Source organism: Callorhinus ursinus, unplaced genomic scaffold (genome assembly GCF_003265705.2).
Source record: "Callorhinus ursinus isolate GAN/ISIS: 27379988/994484 unplaced genomic scaffold, GSC_fseal_2.0 scaffold7, whole genome shotgun sequence".
Lineage (NCBI taxonomy): Eukaryota > Metazoa > Chordata > Mammalia > Carnivora > Otariidae > Callorhinus > Callorhinus ursinus.
Genome location: NW_027397069.1, coordinates 42,316,496 through 42,341,253, shown reverse-complemented (window position 1 = coordinate 42,341,253; position 24,758 = coordinate 42,316,496).

Genomic DNA, 24,758 nt, shown 5'->3' with positions numbered 1-24,758 from the left:
AGAAATTAATGAGGTATAATTACAAACTCTGGCTATTGTTTGGATTTGAAGGCTAAGTAGGAAAAAGGTGAATCTGAGGTATTTAGTTTGAATGGATAAACAAATCATTTCACTAGTAACACACAAAAGTAGAATAAAAATTAATATGGATGTATGGAGAAGATTTGGGGTGTTATAGAAGGTAAGTTCAGTACTTAACATAGTGAATATCAGAATATCTATTCTTTTGGGTGAAATTATGCCTTAAGAAGTATTTTAAGTAGCGATCAAAATATGTATCAATTAAACATATCGTTGTGCTGATGATACAGAAGGAACACAGGATATAAATTCCTTTAAAAGACTTGCGATCTAATTGGAAGAAGAAAAATAGAGTAATATTCCTAAAAAAATTAATTCAAAAACAGGTGGAAACTAAATTGTGAAATGTTAACTTTATTTTTTTATTTTTTTTAAAGATTTTATTTATTCATTTGTCAGAGAGAGAGAGAGAGAGAGCACAAGCAGAGAGAGCAGCAGGCAGAGGGAGAGGGAGAAGCAGGCTCCCCGCTGAGCAAGGATTCCCCAAGAGGGGCTCAATCCCAAGACCCTTGGGATCATGACCCAAGCTAAGGGCAGTCGCTTAACTGACTGAGCCACCCAGGCGCCCCTGAAATGTATCCTTTAAAGATGAAAAGAGGTTCAGAAAACAGTAAGAAGAGGATTCATTGTCTGGTACTATTATAACAGGCAGATTTATCAAGTTAGGTGACACGGCAATGTTTTAAAGAGACAATAAAATAAAAAATGTAGATCTACCTGAGGGATGGGATTCTAAGTTTTGAAAGAATCTGCTTATCAAGTTATAATTAGCTCAGTTATATGAATGTTTTAGGGCAAGATTTAAGGCCCGACTGTTCACGTATTCTGTTTAATAATCTAAGTGACTTGAGCAAGACCATATGGAGAGCAAAAAAGTTCTTCACATTAGAGTATAATTTAAGATCACAAGGCCACAGTATTTAGCACTCTGATAAAGTGTGCCAATACATAAGATCACAAAGCCAATACATAAATATTGATGGCTGAAGCATGAATTCTTTCCTTACTTAGAATAGTACTAAAACTGTAAAAGTTTCAGCTTATGTTCTGGAAAGAAGAGATAAACTTATAATTTTCTTAGAAATTGAAGGTAGAATTGCCCCACTAACTTACATACACTGAGAATGTTAGCAGTTGTTTCTGTTTTTCTGAAGTAGGGAACTGCTGATTCTTTTGTAATTACTCTTCCCCTCAGGGACTATCTCAGCGCTCCCTGATGATATTAAGCTAGAGTTTAGCTAACTCCATTTCTCACTTTCACATAATAGCAAGTCTTCCTCTAAGACCTGCCTTGCAATGGTTTTCTAGAGTTGATGTTTCATTAGTGTTTTTTATCTTGTCATTTGAAATACATAATGTAGTTATCAATCATTACCAGACTACCAAAATTTAAATCGTACACACACACATATATGTAAAATTTTAAAATTGAATCATGAAACCATACCCAAGAACAGTTATTTTTAACAACACTATTCTAAAAGCCTCAGATTATACACAAAAGTTATGCATCATAAGAAAACTATTTTTGCACCCAAAATCTTAAAGACTGATTAAATATGAATGTTTTCTTATTAAAGTTTCAAAATTATTTTTTAAAGATTTATTTATTTTTGGGGGGGAATGAAAATGAGAAAGCACAAGCCAGGAGGAGAGGCAGAGGGAGAAGCAGAGTCCCCATGGAGCAGAGAGCCTGATGCAGGGCTCAATCCCAGGACCTTGGGATCATGACCTGAGCCGAAGGCAGGCACTTAACCGACTGAGCCACCAAGGAGCCCCTAAAGTTTCAAAAATTATTAACTGAATACTTACTTTGGATGGTATGTTTGTGTTCTCCAATACTTAATGTGATGGTATTTGAAGATGTGACCCTTGGGAAATAATTAGGTAATGAGGGTGGAGTCCTCATGATGGGATTAGTGTCCTTCTCAGAAGAGACACAAGACAGCTTGCTCCATTTCCCAACCTGCCACCGTGACCAGGAGACCAGGAAAAGTTGCTCTCACCAAAACCTGACCTTGCTGGCACCCTGATCTGGGACTTCTCAGCCTCCAGAACTGTGAGAAATACATATCTGTTTTTTAAAGCATCTCAGCCTATGTTATCTTGTTATAGTGGCCTCCACTGACTAAGACAATGCCTATTTATTATGTTCAAGGCAGTGCTCCATATGCTGAGAATCTAATTTTGATAGAACAAAGTAGGTCTTCACGGAATTTATAATCTAGTGTGAAAGATAGGCACCAAATGAACAAATAAGTACTATGTTTATAGAACATAATTTCAAGTAGTAAAACAGCTATTAAAGAGACAACGGGTCAAACTACAAAAAATGGGGTGTGTGGAGAATTTTGTACAGAATTATCAGGAAATGCTACTTTGGGAGGTGGTCTTTGAGCAGAAACCCGAATGAAATGACCAACTAATCCACAGCAAACTCTTGTGGAAGAGTCTTCCAGATTAAATAAGATAGCAGATGACCAAGGCTTGAAGTATGGGGGGGATAAATGGGAGAGAGTGATAGAATGAGGGTGGATGGAATGAGTGAGGGGAGAGGCTTGGGAGGCCAAATGTGACCTGGTAAAGCAGTAGATGTTTATTATATAAATGAATGAATGGAAGTCGGGATAAATGGATCCCACATGAATGTGAATAAACAAAGGAAAATGAACAAATGATAGTGATAGAACTGAGGTCACTCCAAAGAAGAGATAAATTACACTGATAGGCTTAGCTAAAAGCGTGGGCCACACACATATCTCCTTGCCAATCACATAGCCAGTGATTTCTAATGCTGGTTCTGAGACACTTGGTGTGGTTTTAATTATCCCAAGAGGTATAATTTTCCAAACAAGTGATTAAAACTTAGAAATGGAAGAATACTTCAAAATCAAATTAGTCTGCCTACAATGCCAATAATCTAAGGTTATGGTCAGAGGAACAGGTAGTTTTTTGCAAATGAATTTATCTTTAAATTGACTTTTAAATGGTAATGCAACACTGAAGACATTGTGAAATGCTTCTGGCACTATCACCTTAGTCCTGTATTTCATTTTAACTTATAACGTAAACACTTTCTTAAAAGTAAAGGTGTAATTATGTTCACCTGTAGATTGACAGTAACCTAATAAGTGTATCATTTGTGTCCTTCATTTACTTTACTTATTTGATCCCTATCTATTATACGTATAATGCCTGGGATGACATTGACAGAAGCATTTCCTGTGTAAATATCAAAAGAAAATGATGATAAAGAAGGATATATTCTTACTCCTGCTAAAAGATACCCTCTCATTTTGTAAGCAAAGCTTTTCCATTTCTTTTTTTCCTTACTCTATTATAGCCTATTGCAACTTTCCAGAAAGGCAAGTTTTTTTTTAGTTTGTCCTCCAGCTAGGGAAACTATTTAGAAAATTGGTTTCTTTTAGTTTGGCCCCATGCAGGCTTGACCTATTTTACCTTGTTACAGTGATGGAGAGCTCCATTCCTGCGAAAATTTAGCTTCAAAGGGTTCTGTTAATGGAAGAGGTACAGACACCCCCTTACCAGCAGGTACAGACAAAACTTCTCTCTTTAAATCTTTTAAAATTGCTACCAAATTGATCTGTTAAATATATATTTTTAATCAAATAAAGTGAGGATGACCTAATAACAATAAAGTTTACAAGTGTAAGTTACATATTGTCATACAAAGCACAATGAGCCATGATTTACATCCAGAGAAGTTTTAACATTTTATTTATTATTAATAATGAAATGATGTGATTGACAAAAAAATGAATTCAGATGATAATCTCAATAATTCTAGCATATATCTTTAAAGAATGTCTTTCTGTCTTTCACTGCCTAAAATAAAACAGATTTAGTCTCAATTTCTAGCCAACAATCTGCTGTACCCCTTACCGGATAGTGCAAGATAGCAAGATAGTTCAGCTAAGTAGGTTTTAACAAGATACTGTGAAGTATGAATACAGTTTGGTCCATAAATGAGCAAACTGTTTATTCTTTTAATGGGAAAGCAATTCTGTGCAATGACTAGAAGGCACATCACTAACCTGGGCCAGTTTCATTAATCCGCCAGCCATTTTTTTTTTATTTTTTTATTGTTATGTTAATCACCATATATTGCATTATTAGTTTTTGATATAGTGTTCCATGATTCATTGTTTGTTCATAACACCCAGTGCTCCATGCAGAACGTGCCTCTTTAATACCCATCACCAGGCTAACCCATCCCCCTACCCTCCTCCCCTCTAGAACCCTCAGTTTGTTTTTCAGAGTCCATCATCTCATGGTTCGTCTCCCCCTCCGACTTACTCCCCTTCATTCTTCCTCTCCTGTTATCTTCTTCTTTTTCTTTTTTCTTAAAATATGTTGCGTTATTTGTTTCAGAAGTACAGATCTGTGATTCAACAGTCTTGCACAATTCACAGTGAATTCCACCAGCCATTTTTTTATTTGCAAGTAAGGGAGTGAGTGAATCAGCAGAACCTGTTGCCACACCTGGGAGCAAACACCAACCACATATTCTACAGGAATGTTATCTTATTACTTGAGGCAGGAACCCAATTATTTGAGTGTAATTACTAGATTTTAGCCAAAGTGTTTATTTCTTTTTCCTCAGTATATTAATGTTGCTTTCGCTGGCCTAACTCAAGGTAGCTGAGTCTGCAGTAAATGTGTTTCATAAAGTAGTCTTCCAGAAACAACACTGCATTATTAAACTTTTCTCTAAATAAAAAAAGATTGGAAATTTTTTTCATGATGTTGACTAATTAAGATTCTGTGTCTGTGCACACTTTGGCCAGTTGATGACACCAACTAGATCATCAGTTATTCCTACACTATTCAATCAATATTATTATAATGGTAGTATAGAAGTCTATATGGAACTATAATAACAAATATCATGGTTATATCTAAACAAATTATTTCTCTTAGGATATAGGAATTATTAGGGTAAGTATTCACTAATTTTTTTTAAGATTTATTTATTTATCTTAAAGAGAGAGAGCAGGGGGTTGGGGCAGAGGGAGAAGGAGACAGAGACTCTCAAACAGACTCCCATCAAGCAGGAAGCCCAATGCAAGGGCTCGATCTCACAACTTTGAGATCATGACCTGAGCCAAAATCAAGAATTGGGCATTTAACCGACTGAGATGCCCAGGAGCCCCAGTATTGATGAAATTCTTGTTTTAAGTTTAGCAACTATTATAATAATTGGTAGTAATAAATTACTATTATTTATTATCATTTAATTCTTGTTTTAGTTTATCCTGAAGAGCATGGGGAAATATGTTCCTCAGACAGAGTCACAAATTTGTTTATATTGCCAGAGAAACACACTTTACTAAGCACATGTTTGAAACATCTGTTTAATGTTTCCAATTGTTTTTCACTTACAGTAAGCTTGTCAATAAAAAGAGTCATTCAGAGAAAATATAACAGAAATTCATGTTTGAGTATATTCGGAAAGAACTCAATATATCAGGTATGAAAATCTTTCAAATAGTGAAAGGTTTGCATTTATACTAGAAGTACATAACAACTAATAGAACGAACAACTGATATGGGAGGGAAGTTTCACATGAAGGGCTTCATATTTATAGTTGGAATGCTTTCTCAAGGCATGTCTGTTATTACTAACTGTCCTTCTAGCAGGACCCTGTCAGAATACCTACATTTTGATAGTCTTGCTATGGAGGCTCTTCCTTTTTCTGGTTAAAATCTCCATCAATCCAAACTTCTAAACTTGTCTTGATAATCCTCCTTCACCTCAGGTTTTGACCAATCCTCCACATTTTAGTTTCTTATCCACTCATCTCTTGTCTCTTTAAAATATTAACAATGATTATAACAACATATATAATATTTACACCTCAGCTCTGAGACATACACCATTAACCTGGCTCCTTGAATTTATATTTAATCTTCACAGTTTAGTCTTTGTAAAACGGATAACTTTACAAATAAGGAAACAGAGGTCCAGAGAGAGTGACTTTCAAGTTAGAAGGGGCAGAGCCAGATTTCAACCTTGGCTCCCCCGAGTCCATATATTCTACACTTTCTATTAAGCCACATGACTTCACTCACCCTTTAGGGAATCAATCTTGCTATCATGGATCAAGTATCAGCTATAAGACTGGATCAGCTGTCCCACTAGATTGCCCTCTCTCTTAACCTCTCTCTTTCTGTTTCTGAGAAGTTTCTCAGTCATCTACGGTTGTGAGGCCAGAAGACAATACTCAAAATCTGAGAGGAGCAGGAGGAATGGATAAACCTGTCTGTAGCAAATTTCTTATGTGAAATTTCTTATTTTAACGAGACCAAACTGAATCTAAACACTCAGACTGCATTTCCAAACATTTTGACTTAATTGATAACATGATTACCCAAAACATTTATGGAAATCTAGAAACCAGTTTGTTCCAAATCTTCATTTTATAGTAATGCATGTAAGGCTCAAAATGATAAATGAGTTGCTGAAAGTCTATGTCAATGATATTTTATCATTAATGAGCTTTTAGACTTTTTATTAGATTCATATCCCTTGTGAAAGTTTTTGAAATTTATTAAGCTAAGAAGAATACACAGAATGGACATAAAGAGGATTTCTGAGAAAAAAATTTTTTTCAACAGAATTATACGTATACTGAATTGTGCTCCCTACTATCTTATATTATGACCTAACATTTAATAAAACATATTTTTGAAGACTTTAATTTTAATATTGCTTTAGTCAATTTCATTTTCTCAAGCATAACCTTAAATCGGATTGTAAACTGGTGATAGCGTTTTATGGTGGAGGAATATGTGTTTCAGAGTCAGACAATCCCTTCTGCTCTCATGTTATCTGTTGTGTACTGTATCATATTTTTCACAAATTATTTCACCTCTCTGAGCTTCATCATTTTATTAATACATAAAACAAGTAATAGTCACCTCATGTAGGGTGAAGGCAAATCTTCATTGTTTGAAAACCACTGAGGTGGTAAAAAAATTTCTTGGTGGTGGTACTGCTGTAAAAGCAACACAATCTAGCTTTATTTTAGCCTATTCAGAAATAATTAACAAATGATGGTTCTTCCAGGAGACATTTCTGATTTACTCCCAAGTATTCATTTCTCCCTTCCCAATAGTGCCTGATTTCTTTCATGTCATTCAAGAGAATTGTATTCTGCCCACTATAGAGGAAGAACATGTAAACTGAGCACTCCTATCTATCTATCATCTATCTATCTATCTATCTATCTAATCATCTATTTATCTATCATCTATTTATCTATCATCTATCTATCATTTATTTATCTATCATCTATTTATCTATCTATCTATCATCTGTCATCTCTCTATCTTGTTGGCCCTTTGATGATCTCCATGTCTTTGGATCTCCACAAATAGGGAGCAGGATGCTAAAACCAGAGTAGTCCACTGAAGCTCTGAATGTTCATCTCAGGTGTGTCAGTGGAAAATAATGGACAGTGGAGACCGTCCCAGTGAATTGAACCACGGCAACTGTTGGAGACCTGGATTCTTAAAACAAAGACATAATTTTGTCTTCCTTTGGGGTGGATATAAATGCATTTTATATAACTATGTGCACAGACATTGGTTATTAGTTTTAATAGTTTGTTACATGTGCACAGACATTGGTTAACAAGATGATGGACTCTGTGAGACTTGTTATGCCCTACCATAATCTATTTTGTCTATGTTCAGGGATTTTTTTTTTAAGGAGGGGGCAGGGGTGGGAGAGTCACATGTTCCAAGAAAAGCTAAATTCAATAACTAAACATATGTCCTAGATCCCTTCTTTTGGATACAATATTTGATTAAGGAATGGGCAAATGATAGAAACTGTATTATAGATTAAAGTCATTTCTTAGAATATCTGGGTAAACAAACAAATCTGTCTTCTTGTTCCTCATGGTATTTTTTGCATGAGATGACTTGAACTACTCCTGCCATTTTGCTGTCATTAAAGGGTATCATAGATATGAGAATCAAAAAGAAAGAAACAAAATCTGATCAGATATGTCTGAACTCTTTCCTAGCTCTGAAATTTTTACAATAGCCATGACTGGCCTTAACTCCAAACTTCCACTTTCATTAATGTTACTTAAAAACAAACAAACAAAACATTTTGCCAAGAAATTTTTAAAAGAACTTTCACTAGTAATAAGTATTTCAGGTGACTCCATGTCTTTTCATGGCTTGATTGTTCATTTCATTTCAAGACTGAATGTTTTGGTGTCTAGATGCACCAATGAATGACATTTTAGTTGTTTCTGAGTTTGGGCAATTATGAATAAAACAGCTATAAACATCTGTGTGCAGATTTTGATGTAGACAAGTTTTTCTTTTTCTTATTTTTTAGCTCTTTCACCCCATCCTTTCCATGTCCCCATGGTAATCTATATTAGTGTGTTGATAGCACCTTCCATGTTACCCCATGCCAGTATGAACATATCTTTGTTGTTGTTCTGCAAAACAGAGGAATCACATTTTAAACACATTTATGCACCCTCAAAATTATCTCCTGGTAAACCATGTCAGTTAACTAGTAGGATTATGTAATTGCTTTAAAAGCTAGGTGATATTATTTGGTGTAGATATACTCATTCTGTATTGATGGGTATTTATTTAGAGTTTTTTTTTTTTTGTATGTACTTACATTTTCACTTCTGTCCATGAGAAATATTCTGCTATTAATATCTTTGTACATGTTTTAATTTGCATTAGTACTTTTATTCATATGTAATAATTTTTCTAGTAATATAATTACTGGGTCAACAGATAAATTTAAAAAGTTATAGGGAGACGAACCATGAGAGACTATGGACTCTGAGAAACAAACTGAGGGTTCTAGAGGGGAGGGGGATGGGGGGATGGGTTAGCCTGGTGATGGGTATTAAAGAGGGCACGTACTGCGTGGAGCACTGGGTGTTATGAACAAACAATGAATCATGGAACACTACATCAAAAACTAATGATGTAATGTATGGTGATTAACATAATAAAATAAAATAAAAAAACAAAAAAAGAAATTAGAAAATACCCATTTATAACAGTAAAAAAGTTATATTGACCTTTATAATATTTTTCCATAATGCTGAAATAATTCATATTTTCTCCAATAAGAACTGAGCATACCCTCTTCCTACAACCCTACAAAAAGTAGATATATCACTAATTTTTGAAAGCCAAAAATATACAGATTGCTATTTGTCACTTTAATTTACTGACTAATATGCTTAAGCATCTTCTTTTGCAGTGTTTGGACAATTGGACGTACTCTTTTGTGAGTGCCCTAAACACATTCTTTGTCAATTTTTCACCAGGTTACATGTTATTTTACAGTTCACTTCCAAGAGGACTTGAAATTCGTTAGTATCACTGTAAACATCTTTTCCCCAATTCCCAAAGTTTTGTAGACTTTTTTATGGTATTTCCTGAAATACAATCTTTCAAAAAATTTTATACAGCAAATGTTCCTTTATTTTTACAGTTACCTGACCTATAGATTACCTCTAGATTTAAATATAGCCGCCTTGATTTTATTGCTATTTTTTTATCAATTTACCTGGTTTTAACACTTAAGTCTGAAACCATTTTGATTTTCTTTCACTACGTAGTATGTGATACAGAGACCCAACTTCAGTTTCATTAATCTCTTTGATTATTCCCAACTCAAGATTGATATATGTATTTATTCCCAAACCAATACTGATTTAATTGCAAAATCTTTAACATTATATATGTTAGAGCTATTATTAGAATTCATCAGCCCTTCTCACTTCCATCTACCAAACAAACCAAAAGACTCTCTTGGAAATATAATTGGATTTGCATTAAAATTATATATTAACTATTTTGGCAGTGTGGCTATTTTTATTATTTAAAATATTTCCTGCAAAATTATTTTTTATCTTTTTAAATTTATATCTTTTGTTCTACAAAAAAATTATAGGATTTTTGTATTCTGCCTTTTTTATTAAAATTCCCCAAGGTGATTGTAGTTTTGCAACATTGCAAATGTAATGTTTTCCCTCATTTTTTTAGATACTCTTAATTAAAAATATAAACTATTGATTTTTATGTATTTTTATTGAAACTAACAACACTGCCATACTTTATTCTTTCCAGAAATGTTATACTTCCTAGAGATCATAACCCTGGAATTACATCATCAACAAATGCTATAGTATTGTTATTTTTCGATATTTTTTACCAGTTTTTTTTAAATTATCTTATTTCACTTTTTGTTTTATTCTATTTTTATCTCGTATTTCAACTGTGACAAAGTTGGAATAATAATCAAAAAAGCCATCCAATTCTAGTTCCTGCGGTAATTTGAAATCAATTTTGTGTTTAAGATAATATTTTCTCATATTTTTGGTCAATAGTCACGATTACATTTTTAAAAGTTTATAGTGAATCCTATTTATCAGAAAGCTGCTAAATTTTATGCAATCTCCTTGTTCACTAAGTTTGAATTTGGTTTTCTTTTTCTTTGTAGCAAAAGGCATTTTAATTGATACTGTTCAAGTTACCTTCTATCCACACAATGACAAAATTTATGAACACATTTAAATATAGTAGTATCAATTCCCAAAGCTCACACTCTGTATAAACTTGATGTTCCAATTGTCCAGTTTTTAACTAGTAACTTTAAATAGAGTTTTTAACTGGAAATTCTCATTCATTCAGATTTATCAGTGAATGTAGATGTTATAGCTTATTAAGAGATCCTCTTCTTTAACACTCTAATGCAGTATGGGTTTATTTTTATTTTTTAAATTTAATGTTTGGGAGCAATTACATATTGCCATTGGTAGCAAGTTGCAGGTATCCTATTAATACAGTTGAATTTAATTAATTTGAAGATTTTTGGCTCGAAGGTCTTTGCTGATAAGGAATTCAATATTATGTCTTTAAAGACTAAAATTTGCTATGAATGAATTATAATCCATACCTTGCATAAATGCCATTATTTCATAAATGCAAGAAACAAAACCTAACTCACTGAATATGGGCTATGGTTATTACTTTACTTCACAGTCAAAAAACGCTAATATTTTGCCCTCCTTTTGTTTCCAATCAAATACATTTCTTTGATATCTTTAAAACTAGTAATGCTTAATATAAGTAACAGTATGAATTTTAATCAAAAAGATTCATTTAGGGTTTTTTTTGCCCTTGCTACCCTTGCCTTTGGCGATGTGTCTAGGAAGAAGTTGCTGCGGCTGAGGTCGAAGAGGTTGCTGCCTGTGTTCTCCTCTAGGATTTTGATGGATTCCTGTCTCACATTGAGGTCTTTCATCCATTTTGAGTCTATTTTTGTGTGCGGTGTAAGGAAATGGTCCAGTTTCATTCTTCTACATGTGGCTGTCCAATTTTCCCAACACCATTTGTTGAAGAGACTGTCTTTTTTCCATTGGACATTCTTTCCTGCTTTGTCGAAGATGAGTTGGCCATAGAGTTGAGGGTCCATTTCTGAGCTCTCTGTTCTGTTCCATTGATCTATGTGTCTGTTTTTGTGCCAGTACCATACTGTCTTTATGATAACAGCTTTGTAATAGAGCTGGAAGACCAGAATTGTGATGCCACCAGCTTTGCTTTTCTTTTTCAACATTCCTCTGGCTATTTGGGGTCTTTTCTGGTTCCATACAAATTTTAGGGTTATTTGTTTCATTTCTTTCTTCTTTGAGATACACGTACATTCATTAACAATGTATAACATAATATAAAGAAGCAATTGTGTAAAATAAGCTATAGGAATCAAAATCTTTATTTTAGGTTCTAAATAGCATTGTATTCACAAACTAGTATTTTACTGTTATTCTGAATAAATGACAAAAACATTGAACTTTGTAGTGTGTGTGTGTGTTTATGTTCTCTGTGTTTATACATTAGCCTGCAAGTTTAGGTTCTTTTATAAGTTTAAAATGTTAATGAACTTTTGGGGTGCTTGGGTGGCTCAGTTGGTTAAGCATCCAACTCTTAATTTTGTATCAGATCATGATCTCAGGGTGGTGAATTAGAGGGTCAAGTCAGGCTCCTGGTGCTCAGTGGGGGATCTACATCCTCCTTCTCCCTCTCCTTTTGCCCGCCCCCCCCAAGCACACGCATGTTTTCGCTCTCTCCCTCTTTCATAAATAAATAAACAAACAAACAAATAAATAAATAAATCTAAAAAAAAGAGAAAACGTTAATGAACTTCCTATGGTAACTGACATCCTTTAAAAATAATTTATGTAAGGGTAATAGGACTGATCATTTACCATGGATTTAAAGATTCTGTACATATAATTTTACATTGATACTTTCAGAGTTGATGAAGTAGGACCAGGCCCTTGGCCATAAAGATGGGAGAAGCACTTAAATAGTGATAATATGATCTGATAAATCTTACTCGTAAATTAAGAGCAATAAAATGTTGGAAGAGTACTGTGCTTGATTGATGTAATAAGCTTAGTGGGCATGTGCCTCAGCTTTAATAGGAAAATTTAAGTGTTACTATTTCTGTTAATATTTCAACTTTTTTCTTGGCTTTACCATACTTAATTATATAAACAAAAATCCTATTTTTCTGAGAATGATGGCTAAAATATTGATTCTCAAATGAGAAAAAAATAGACAATTTCTTCTACACATGTTAAAGTTGTCAAAACCTTTAGTCAGCTATTTAAAAGAACCTAACTCTAACCTACCTATTAGAGATTCATAGAAAATATAATATGAAAATCTGTGCTTGTAGTACAGAGTATATTTTTTGTGACTTTGTCATTTAAGTTTTCTTAGAGATGCTGTACATCAAGGAACAAATTGTGTCCATCATTAGTGTGGTAATTGCTACAGACCAAGATAGCCAAATGCAGAGATGCTAAGTACTATATAATTAACCAACCATGAAATAATTTGGCTGGCATCATGCAAGTCTACTTTGCTGACAAACGATAATGCCAATATTCAGCTTTGAAATGGAGAACCCTTGATTACATTTACAACTCAAAAAAAAATTGCATTTCCTAAATCCCCATGGAAAGTAGCAGTCCAGAGTTGAAGGAAGAAAATTTGAGAATATCTGGAATTCCTGGGGTTTCCATATTATAGTAAATATATAATGAACACTTATGACAGGGTTCTGAAGTGTCACTAAAAATAATTATGTATGTATGCACGTGTGTGTGTATACTAAAAACTTCCTAGAGACATGAGTACAAAAAACTCAAAAAAATACAAAACTTAGACAAATAAAAAGCTATAATTACAGTAAATTAGCCAAATTTGACCCTAATTCCTTTAGGGGATTAAAATAATGTATCATTATTCCATGTTAGACAGATTTTGAATATTACATTAATGTCTGACGACCACACACCACCAATTATCTCAAACTGGCACAGTTTTATATATATTTGTTATTTTCAGCAAAGTTGGTTCATTATATGCATTACTTAATAAAGTTCCAATTTTTATATTTGAGGCTCTTCTTTTAAATATATTAGAAAATTATTAACTTTTTTGGATATCTGTTTCTAATAAAAGTCACTAATTATAGGGAATGCTCAATATGACTTACTGGATAAAAGATGGCTCTGGAAACCTTTTATTCAGGCACACACAAAACACCCTCAATGAGACTTTATTAACTACTTTCTATGAAGGAATTAATTCATTTGAAGGTTATTGCCACTTCAAATATCACTAAAATTTCAATTTAAGCACAGTAAACTTCTCTGACTGCTTTTAACTCCATGCTTTCCTTGACAACTGAAATATGTCATCATCATATTTACCTTGCCATTTTATACTTACAATTGCAATTTTAGAATATTTTCATGTGCTTTTTGCAATAGAACTTAAAGATTATATGGATTATATGTGTGTATAGACATATACAAAGATTATAGAGTTTAACATTCTTTCAATTTATTATGTTCACATATTTTTATAGCACATATATGTCTTATAATTGAAAATAGACTTGAATAATGGGCCCTTAAAGAATAAAGAAAACAAAGTCACCTGAAAGTCCTATTAGCATTTAAAAAATATCATTCAAGATTTCTGTCTGTGCATGCACTCACATACATTACGTGCACAGACACATACATAAACAAGTTCACAAGGGTCAATACCACACATTTTGTATTTTTGTGTTTTTTGATAAGTGCTTTTGCTTACTATGTCATAACACACTGTGGTATATAAATAAATATACCTATATCTTATACTTCTGGTAGATAGATTACATTTCATTGTATAATTCTGTAATGTTTTGACCACTTATTGTAATAATAAGGCTTCAATAATAGATTTATAAGTACATCTTAGCATAGCTGTCTATTCCCTCCTCTAGGTAAATTCTGAAAGTGAAATTGTTATTTAAAAGAACTTATTTATATTTACAAACAAGAAAACTGAATCCTGGAGGCAAAATCTTCCACAGCCCTACATTCCTCCATTTAACAGAGAATATATCTTATTCTATTGAAGTCAAGGTTTATGTACCTGTCTCTCCAAATCAGCCTTTAAGTTCCTTTAAGGTAGAGTTCTTGGGACCCTGACTTAGTTCTTTTGTCCTGGAAGTCTTTCCTCATCTACATCACCCTTTCTACTACTTCCTCCAATTTACATTGCATATATGTCTTCCTTTCTCACTAGACAGAAAAATCCTGAGAGCAGAGACTGACTGATTTTTATTGATTCCTTAGTATATCGTGTGATGCTATGCTTAGTAGATTGTCAATTGTCTTTTCATAGGTGGATGAATGACTTCAGGTCAGGAATAAGGTTATCACCTCTTTCTCTCAAACCTGATTTGATAGGACAACCCTGTTACAGTGTTTTTGATCTGTAGCATTTCTCTTTTATTCTTAGAATTACCCATCTGTTCTTTCATGTTATTTACCTGTTCCATTATAGTCTTTAGCATATTAATCATAGTTTTAAAAAAATCTGTGGTCTGATAATTCCAACATGCCCGCCATATCTAACTCTGGTTCTGATGTTTGCTCCGTCTCTTCAAACTGTTTTTGGCCTTTTAGTGTGGTTTGTAATTTTTGTTGTTGTTGAGAGGTGGACATGATGTATTGGATAAAAGGAACTGCAGTAAACAGGCCTTATGTAATGTAGCGGGAAGGTGTGGGGAGAGAAGTGTTCTATGGTTTTATGATTGTTTCAGCCTTTGGCTGAGCCTGTGCCCCTGGACTATGAACTTCAACAGTGCTTCCTGGTTTTTTTCTCCCCCTTAGGTGGACAGAATGGTTAGCAGGAACTGGAGTTAGGCATTTCCCTTCTCCCACATGGAAGACTAGAGAGGGCTGGAGATGTGTATTTCCCTGCCATCCTAGGTAGGTTAAACCCTGATAAAACCCCAGCAGGTTGGACTCTGATAAAATAGTTGATTAAAAACAAAATGTTGTGGTAGATTTCAAAATGGTTCCTAGTCCCCTGGCCCTGCTGGCAGTGGGAGGGGATTTCCCTCTGATATTTGCTGTGAGGACCTGGCAGGGCCCCTGGAGATAAACACAAAAGTGCAAGGGCTTCCCCATAGCTGGGTTCCCCTGGATTTTTAAACTCTTAGTGTTTTTCACACTGACCCTCCAGTGATTTGTGAATTAGAACTTAGTTTTTCTTACCTCAGCACTGGTCCTCATGGGGGTTTCTAATCCTAGGTCTCTGCTTTGGTAAGTTGTGATTCTCTGAATCTGCCTTTCTTTCCAGTTTTGGGAGCAGTGATTCGCCCTGCGTCCTTACTTTTCTGATAGGTTTAAGAGTTGTTGGTTTTTTCAGTTTGTTCAGTGTTTTACTTGTTAGGACAGAGTGGTGAGTTCCAAGGTCTCTACCTGCTGGACTGGAAATGTTAGTGTTTTTGTTTGTTGGTTGGTTGGTTGGTTGGTTGGTTGAAGATTTATCTATTTATTTGAGGGGGGAGGGGCAGAGGGAGAGGGAGAGAAAGAGTCTTAAGTAGACTCTACACTAAGTGCAGAGCCCGACAGGGGACTTGATCTCCTGACCCTGAGATCAGGACCTGAGCTGAAAGCAAGAGTTGGTCACTCAACCTACTTTGCCACCCAGGCACACCACACCCCTCTTGCCACCCAGAATGTTAGTTTTTAGTGAAGGACTACATGAGTACTATAGAAGCTCTGTGAGATGAAGGGGTAAGCAAGCAAGTGCTAGGACAACGTTGGGCTGCTCTATTGATCTGAAACAGTCCAGTCTTGCTGTGTACAACTATGTTACAACTATGTGACAGCTAAAGAGGTAGAATCTTGATAGTATTTAGGAAAATTGGGGAGAAAAGGTGAAGAAACATCCTATATATATAAATTAATCATGTTAAGAGGTCATCATGAGAGACTCTCAGACAGCAATATTTTTATTAAATTCTGAAGCATCTACAGGGATCTTTACCAGATTGATTGTTTGTCTCTTTTGCAGCTTTTATAGAGAGCTGTCCAGTACGACAATATCAGCTGTCGAGTCCGCATCACCATGGTATTTCTCATATGCCAGGGGTTTATATTGCCAGAGTCCGTATTGATCCACTTTATCTGGTTTACCTTTATAGAGCATTTCACATCTTTGTTGATAACACTAACTGAGTTGCTGCAGGAGTGAAGGATTATTCACAATATATGGCAATGAAAGTTGTCAAGTGCCTTTAGAATGCAGTGAAATTGACAAGAAGAAGAGCTTATGATTCTGAATGCATTGACAATAGCCCCTTAAGATGATTATCTCAAATACACACAGAGTATTTTTAGTCTGAATCTAATTTGTAAATTTCTCAACTACTGTCTCAGTCACACAGTATGGTGTGACATTTCAGAATGCATTCCCTTTAATAAAAGCATGCTGCTGTACCTTTTGTGTTGCTATGGTTAATAAAATTTAAAATTTCCCTTTGGGCAGTGTTCTGTTTTACTGAGTAGGTTGTATTCCCTCCCTCCCTGCCCCTGTCACTGGACTTCAAAACCTATATTTGTCAGCTTTGTTCAGTTCCTATTATCAAATACACTTTTGCTTTGATTTTAACACTCAAATTATTTAATTATCAATCTGTTAACTTGCTTGTTGTTTTTTGTTTGTTTGTTTGAGTTGCAGTTGATACCACTGATCCTAGAAATAGGCCAATCTTCAGTTATACTATTTTATCGTTAACATCTGGCTGTGGGTATATCCAAAATAACATGTGATTGCGTTATTATCTGAATTTTATGCATATATCTTAAAGAGTCAAATAAATATACACAGTTTGTTCTTTTCTAGAGGACAGGAACTTTAACTGCTTTCAGCTAGTCATGGTGGGACACCTAACTATATTGCTAAATAACATGCTTGTAATTAAAATTTTTTTTCTATTTTAGGCAAAGTCTCTGAACTTTTAGCTCAGGAAAATGAATATTTTTCTTTTATTTCACTTTCCTAAACCACTTGACCACTGGCACATAATTTTCATGTTTCCTTATCATCAAAACCTAAGTATTAATTGATTTTGATTAAATTAAGTTTAGAACTATGACAACCCAAACACCATTTATATGTTGTGTATCAAAAGTATGCTTTTTTCCCCTACAGTTTTCTCTGAAAGTAACAGTCTGTCTGCTTGCTCAATTTTCTGGGTACTTAATGTTCATTCAACCCCCCCCTTCTCTACTCTATAATCCCAGCTCTTCCATTTGCTTTCTTGTCACTTCCTCAGATATCTAAAAATCTTATAGCTTAGATATTATCTCTCTGGACTTGTCTTTAAAGTGTTTTTTCATTCTCATTACTTATTCATGTCTCCGTTTTTCTATTTTCCTCAACATCTTTCATCACATCCATTGACTTTCCAATTTTATTTCCATTTTTAAAGGGCTCATCTTCATTATCATACAGTTCCATTTTTATAGCATTCTAGTCTTACCGATGCAAAAGCTCCTCATGTCCCCATTTAGGGGAATATAATATTGCTATAGCCTGAAGCTGTGTCTCCTACCAGAATTCATATGTTGAAGTCTGATGTAATGGTGTTAGAAGTTGTGGCCTTTGGGAAATGAATAGGTCACTAAGACCTAATTAGGTCACAGAGCCCTCATGAATGGGATCTGTGTCCTTGCAAAAGAGGTCCCAGAGAGCCAGCTCCCCACTCTGCCATGTGAGGTGGTAGCAGGATATCAGCCATTTCTGAGGGTGTAAGCTCTCACCAGCCACTGAATCTGCTGGCACCATGATCTTGGGCCTTCCTTCCTCTAAAACTTTGAGAAATAAATATTTTTTTGTTTATAAGCCACTCAGTCTGGGGTGTTTTGTTATGGAAGCTGGAATAGCTGAAGATAATTTTTTTAAAACTTTCTTTTCAAAGCATTATTCAGTTTCCTCCAAATTATTTCTTCCTAGATGATTGCTTTGTCTTCTTTCTTTCATTTCAGATGTTTTTCACGGACATTTGGCAATCCTTACCTCTCTGTTAATATTTAGGAGTGGTCAGTAGAGAGCTGATTGGAAGTTACTTGTGGGTGCATAAGCTTATCAATTGTGGCTTTCCTTTTAAGGCAATCTGGGTGGATTCTTTTCTCGGGAAACCCCTAGATTTACAGGCTTTTTATCTTTTCTGGTACACCCAGCAAACCTCTTCCAGACTCCTGACTGCTGAGTACGAGGCCTGAAGCCAGCTCTCTAGAGTTCATGGCATGTCACCCAGTAGGGGGGTGTTGTCTTAACCTCTGACTTCACATATACTCTCTCCTCCCCAGTGCTTGCCAGTTTCCCCTCATTCACCCTGCATTTTCTCTTTTCTTACCTTCTCTAAAGTTTAAATGTCTTTTCCCTGGAAGAAGAGCCTTCAGTGACAGGCCTCATGGAGAAATGATTCAGGGATTCTTCAAAAGTCTTTAATTAAGTTTTCTTAACTTAGTCCTACACCTGCTTGTACAGGAAGTGTATTGTCCTGAATAAGCTTTTTTTATTTTTTAATTGCAGGGGGGCATTCTATGGTATAATTTATGTTTTTCATATCTTCTCTTACAGTAGGTTAAGGATTAAATACTCTTGGATCTCCTAAATCAGTTACACTTATTGTTACTATTCCGTCTTCCATTCTCAATCTCCTGATGGTATTACATCTTTTAAAAATATATTTACTAAATATATATATATATTTACTATAATTTTAAGGAAGTTTTGGTAGGGGGAGAGATAAATATATTTGTTCAAAATTACATCTCTAACAGCAAAACTTTACCTAATTTTCTTTTACGTTTTGGGTTTTTTTTAAATATTTAAATTTTTTTCTTTTATTTGTAGAAAATTTGATAAAGAATGTTTGATGTTTCAGAGATATCACAAGAGAAGAGATAGAGTTTAGACACTGACTCTAACAATTTGTTTCTTTTAAGAGTATTAAAGTACTTAATGTTAATTATTTTAAAAGGTTAAGAATATAGAAAAATAAGAATTTTTATTTATTATTTATTTATATTTATATTATATTTATATTTATATTTATTTATTATTTATTAATAAATAATATTTATTCTTATCACCCAGAGAAAACCGTTATTATGTGCCCACAAACAGTGAGATAGTGTTTTGTTATTCCAACGTAACTATAGATCAACACAGTACATAGCTAATACAATTCATGTAACAAGCTTCCTCAAATTTTTTTTGAGCAAAATAAATCAATAATTAAGTATGCATTATTCTGCTATATTCATATACCACTAAGCATAAGCATTTATCATATATTTATGTTGGACATTTCAAAATGTTTTTAAAGTTATACTGTGAGGCTCATTCTTGAATTCAAGAAATTTTGTTGACCTCAGTTGACAATTGATACGAGAAATAAACTATTGTCAGAAAGGCTAATTTACAAAACCAGTCAGATTATATCTGGCAATCTGTTTCCAAGTTGTATTTCTTTAGTCCTAATAACAACTCATAACCATTAAATCAATGCAGTCATCTATGAGTATGTTTTGTCATTAGTTCATCTCATTGTCTTGAGGAAGAAACTATTTTGCAGATAATCAGGGGCTCAAAGGGAGCATTATGTTTCTTACAGCTCTGGTAGACCATTACTCAGAAAGTTAAGGGGGCCTAAATCATTTTGATTTTTGATGTAACATTTTAAAGGTATCGTACTAAATGTGTTGGATGTGTTGCAGTAGATTCAGAACTGCTCCTTAAAGAAAATTTTGGATTGGCTTGTTCTTATGGACTTCCTCTGAGTCTTTCAAGAAGTTGAATCTCCAAGTTAGAATTTCCAGTTTTCATTGGGAATGACTTCTGATTTCTTACCACCTGATCATCTTTTATCTTAAGCATATGAATCTATCTTCAAACAATAATACAATTATCATTAGAACCTCATTGAAAGCATAACATCAAAAGGCCAAGCATCTCAATCAAAAATCTGATTAATAGAAATAATATTTATGAAAGACTGATATATACGCAGTCTGATTTTTTGTAATATAAATTATATTCGTTAAATATAGTTAATTGAGCACATTAATTCACCAACAGATTTGCCTTCTAGAGGATATGCATTAATATTCCTTTTTGGCAATAAAATGCCATATGAGGGGCTCCTGGGTGGCTCAGTCATTAAGCATCTGCCTTTGGCTCAGGTCATGATCCCAGGGTCCTGGGATCGAGCCCCGCATCAGGCTCCCTGCTCAGCGGGAAGCCTGCTTCCCCCTCTCCCACTCCCCCTGCTTGTGTCCCCTCTCTCGCTGTGCTTCTCTCTGTCAAATAAATAAATAAAATCTTAGGGGAAAAAAAGGCCACATGAGATCACATTTGGACTACAATATAAATGTTTTAATATGCTGGTCAATGTAGCACTTAGAATTTTCTCTATATAACCATATATGAGAATTTTTTTGAAGAATTAAGTGCTTTAAAGATCTATCATGGGAAGGTATCATGAATCCTATTTAATGCCCTATCTCCAGTGCCCATCATTACACATACATTATATATATTTTAGAACAATGAAAATCATTTTTATTTGATCGTATGAATTTTTGTTTGACAAGAGTTTCATTCTTAATGTCAAATATACAGATGTTGATAAATTGAGTTTAAGTGTTATTGAAGGAAAAAAGACTAGGGAAAGAGAAGGAGAGATGGTTAAAAAAAAAATGTTGCTCCCCTCTTGCAATGATACTGGACGCAGATAATTACCTTCATTTTTTAATTCAAAAGTGTTTCTACCTTTTAACTCATTAGTGACTCATTAAATGACCACCTGCATTATTGACGGATAGTTTATAACTTGTTTCCATGCATTATTTTGTTTTGTGTTCCATCTTGAGATTCTCTAATTTTTAAGCATGTCATGCTAGACAGGCTCTTTAAAATCATGTCTAAATCCGAATCTCCTTACAAAAATCAACTCAAAGAATAAAGAACAGTGAGGAAAGTAGTCACTAATGTACATTTTACTGTCAGTCCCCATTTGTAGACAGCACAAAAATTAGCTAAAGATATGCAAAATAACTGCACTGATGCTTCTCTAGTCAGTCAGCTATCTTTTCCTATTTAATATTACAGAAAAAGTAGATAGTCTTCCCAAATATGTAAGTTAAACAAAATGGGAGATGTTTTAGTTTATAAATTCCATATCAAAGTAATTTCTGCTTCTTGCCATATATTGTTATTCAGGATGCATCATTGATTTGAATGGGCAATTCTGTGTATGGATCAATGGTGGGATACGGTGAATAGCTATTAAAAAAACCTAACTACAAAATAGTTCGTGTCTAAATGCCTTATCTGAAACATTAATCCATCTGTTCAAATTAAGCCAATAAATGAAGAAAATAAACTACAAGTAAATAAAACTGAATGATGAAATAATGCCTATATTCTCTCCAAGACAAATGTATTCTGGATATGAAAACATCATTGCTTTTTCTTTTCTTTTCTTTTCTTTTTCTTGACTATTCTGAAAGACTGTTTTTATGGTTTTCCACATTTAAGATGGTTATCTTAAGATAAACAAGTTAGTCTTGTGAAAAAAAAATTGGCCTGAATTATTTTAATTTGATATTATTCTATATAGAGGTCCATAAATATATACAAATACATTCTGCAACACATTCTGTGTGAATCTTATAGACATTATCAGCAGCACACATTACTTGCTCTTCTCCCACGCAAAGAGTGAGTAATTGGCACACACAGACAGAGCAGGTGGTAGTGAAAAGGAGTGCCCAGCCCGCATACAGAGGAACCGGCTATTCTTTTCTGCTATTCCTGGTCCCTGATATGAAATAAATGAAATCATTCTCTAACTTTTGAAGTCTTTTGTAAGTTGACATTTAAAAGTTGAAGCTCTTGTATAGGGTACAACTCACAAACCTAAAAGAATTTTAAGTATTTATGTTGCATAAGTAATGTATGATACAAGATAACAAATACATTTTCCACAAATATGGAAAAAAAGTGAAGTGGATAATTTGAAAAAGACATAACTGGAGAGAGGAAAGTTTGGAGCATTTGACTGACATCTTGAAGGTATTCTCACAATGGGTTAGCAGAGGAAAGGTATAAGCTAACTTCTTACAAAAAATTCTTTCCTTGTTATCTGGGACATGGTCCCCTGGTTCTCAGATAGCTAACTGAGACACTACTCATTTATATCAATATATATGTAATAATAATAATAATATATACATATATTATTTTCTTCTGCTAAACCCTAAAAATTTCAGGTTCTTCATAATTTTTTACTGCTCATTTTATTTTCTTGTTTTCCTGTTAAAAGGGGATTTCAGGTGTGCCTGGGTGGCTCAGTTGGTTAAGTGTCTGTGTTCAGCTCAGGTCATGATTTCTTGGTCCTGAGATGGAGTCCCACATCGGGCTCCTTGCTCAGCGGGGAGCCTGCTTCTCCCTCTGCCTCCCACTACCCCCTGCCTCTGCTCTTTCTCTGACAAATAAATAAATAAAATCTTTAAAAAAAAAAGGCAAATCATACTCAATCCCTTTTCCTGAATCCATTCCTAGCTTTGCCTTTCCTACCTTAAAAGCATTATTTAAGTTATATATTTATTTAAGAAAAAAAAATTTCCAGGTACATCAGCTCTAAAATTATGGTACTCGGTTACATATTTTCTGCCTAAAATATCTCTTGCATAGATTGTCTCTTCTTTCAGCCACTATCAACCTCTTTAGCAAATCTGTCTAATCTCACTCATTCTCACTAACCATCTCAACAGGATTGTCTTAAATCCTTTGATTTCATTGGCTCTTCTTTTTAATCCATCTGCCATATTGCTATTAGAATTTTCACCCCAAAATTGTCATTTTTCTGCTTCAAATCTATTTTTCTTAATTATTTTTGAATAAATTCAAAGGACTTCCCATAACATTGCCTATATTATATTCCATTTCTTTATCTATATTTTCTTATCCTACTATATATCCACATTGAGTTAATAGCAGTTTTCTCATGTGCCACGAAATATGTACCTTTTACATTGGGAGTTCTTTGTCTTTTCTTGATATATCTCTAATTCTGGTAAATCAGTGGAGAAACCTGATAAATACCTACTTCAAACTCAAATTCAAGTTTCACATCTCCTCTGTAGCTTTGTAAATAGCACACCAACAATGCAGTCCAGTATGTGTATTCCCCCATTAGGTTATGACAGTTTCTAATTTTCACTGCTGATTATAACTATACACTTATATAGCAGCCAAACTGATCAGTTGGTGAGCACCTGGGGTGCAGTAACCATTTTTCATTCACATTTGTGGGTCCTGTATCTAACTACCCCCTTGTAGACCCTTAAAAGATCCTTATCATTTAAAGAACTCAGCCTGTGACTGAGTTTGTGACCTTTACAGTTGAAATGGAAAAAAAAAAAATCAAGCATTTTTCTGGGAAAGTATAAAGAATATCCTTGGGGTGCTAGCCAACATTTTACCTATCAACAAAATGGGCTCTAATATCCTGAGACAATCTCTCATAGAGCACTCACCTAACAGTTTCAGAATTACCCAGACTGATATTTACCTCCATCATAGAGCACTTTACGTGGGTGCCAATGACATGAAATATACACTAGAAAGTTATATTCTCATCTCTTCACTGTGTGCAACTCAGTGATAACTGGACTGTTAAGAAGAAAACATTTTGTGCGGTTTCTGACTAACCCTTCTCAGTAGTTTCTGTGCTGTTTCAAAGTAATTTAACTCTGGGGAGGGAGCAGAAGCAACAATCATCAGGCTGGGATCAGAATTAATAGGGTCTGTATTGATCAGACATAGCTCTTTACTCAAGTTCTGCCCAGAGTTGAATGTAACATTTCTTCAGTTCTACCTTTGATTGTCTTTGGGGACCAACACTGAAAGATGTGTAAGTTGCAAAGTGGTAGTCATCTCATTCAGACCATTAAAAAGGGCAGAACAGTGTGTTAGGTAATTGAAAACAGTGTGGACTGTCCATGTTTAGATCCTGTTTTTAAAATTCTTGAGGAATAATAATAAAAAGGGCTAAGTAGAAAAAAAGTGAAAGACATAACAACTTACTATTTATTACCCATGCTTACAATAGTTTTCACTATTTTACTTTTTATTTCTAAATGCAGTAACAAAAGTAATAAATTAAGTCTCTTACTTATATATCTGCAAATAATAATTGTAGTTTTTAAAAAAGTTATTTA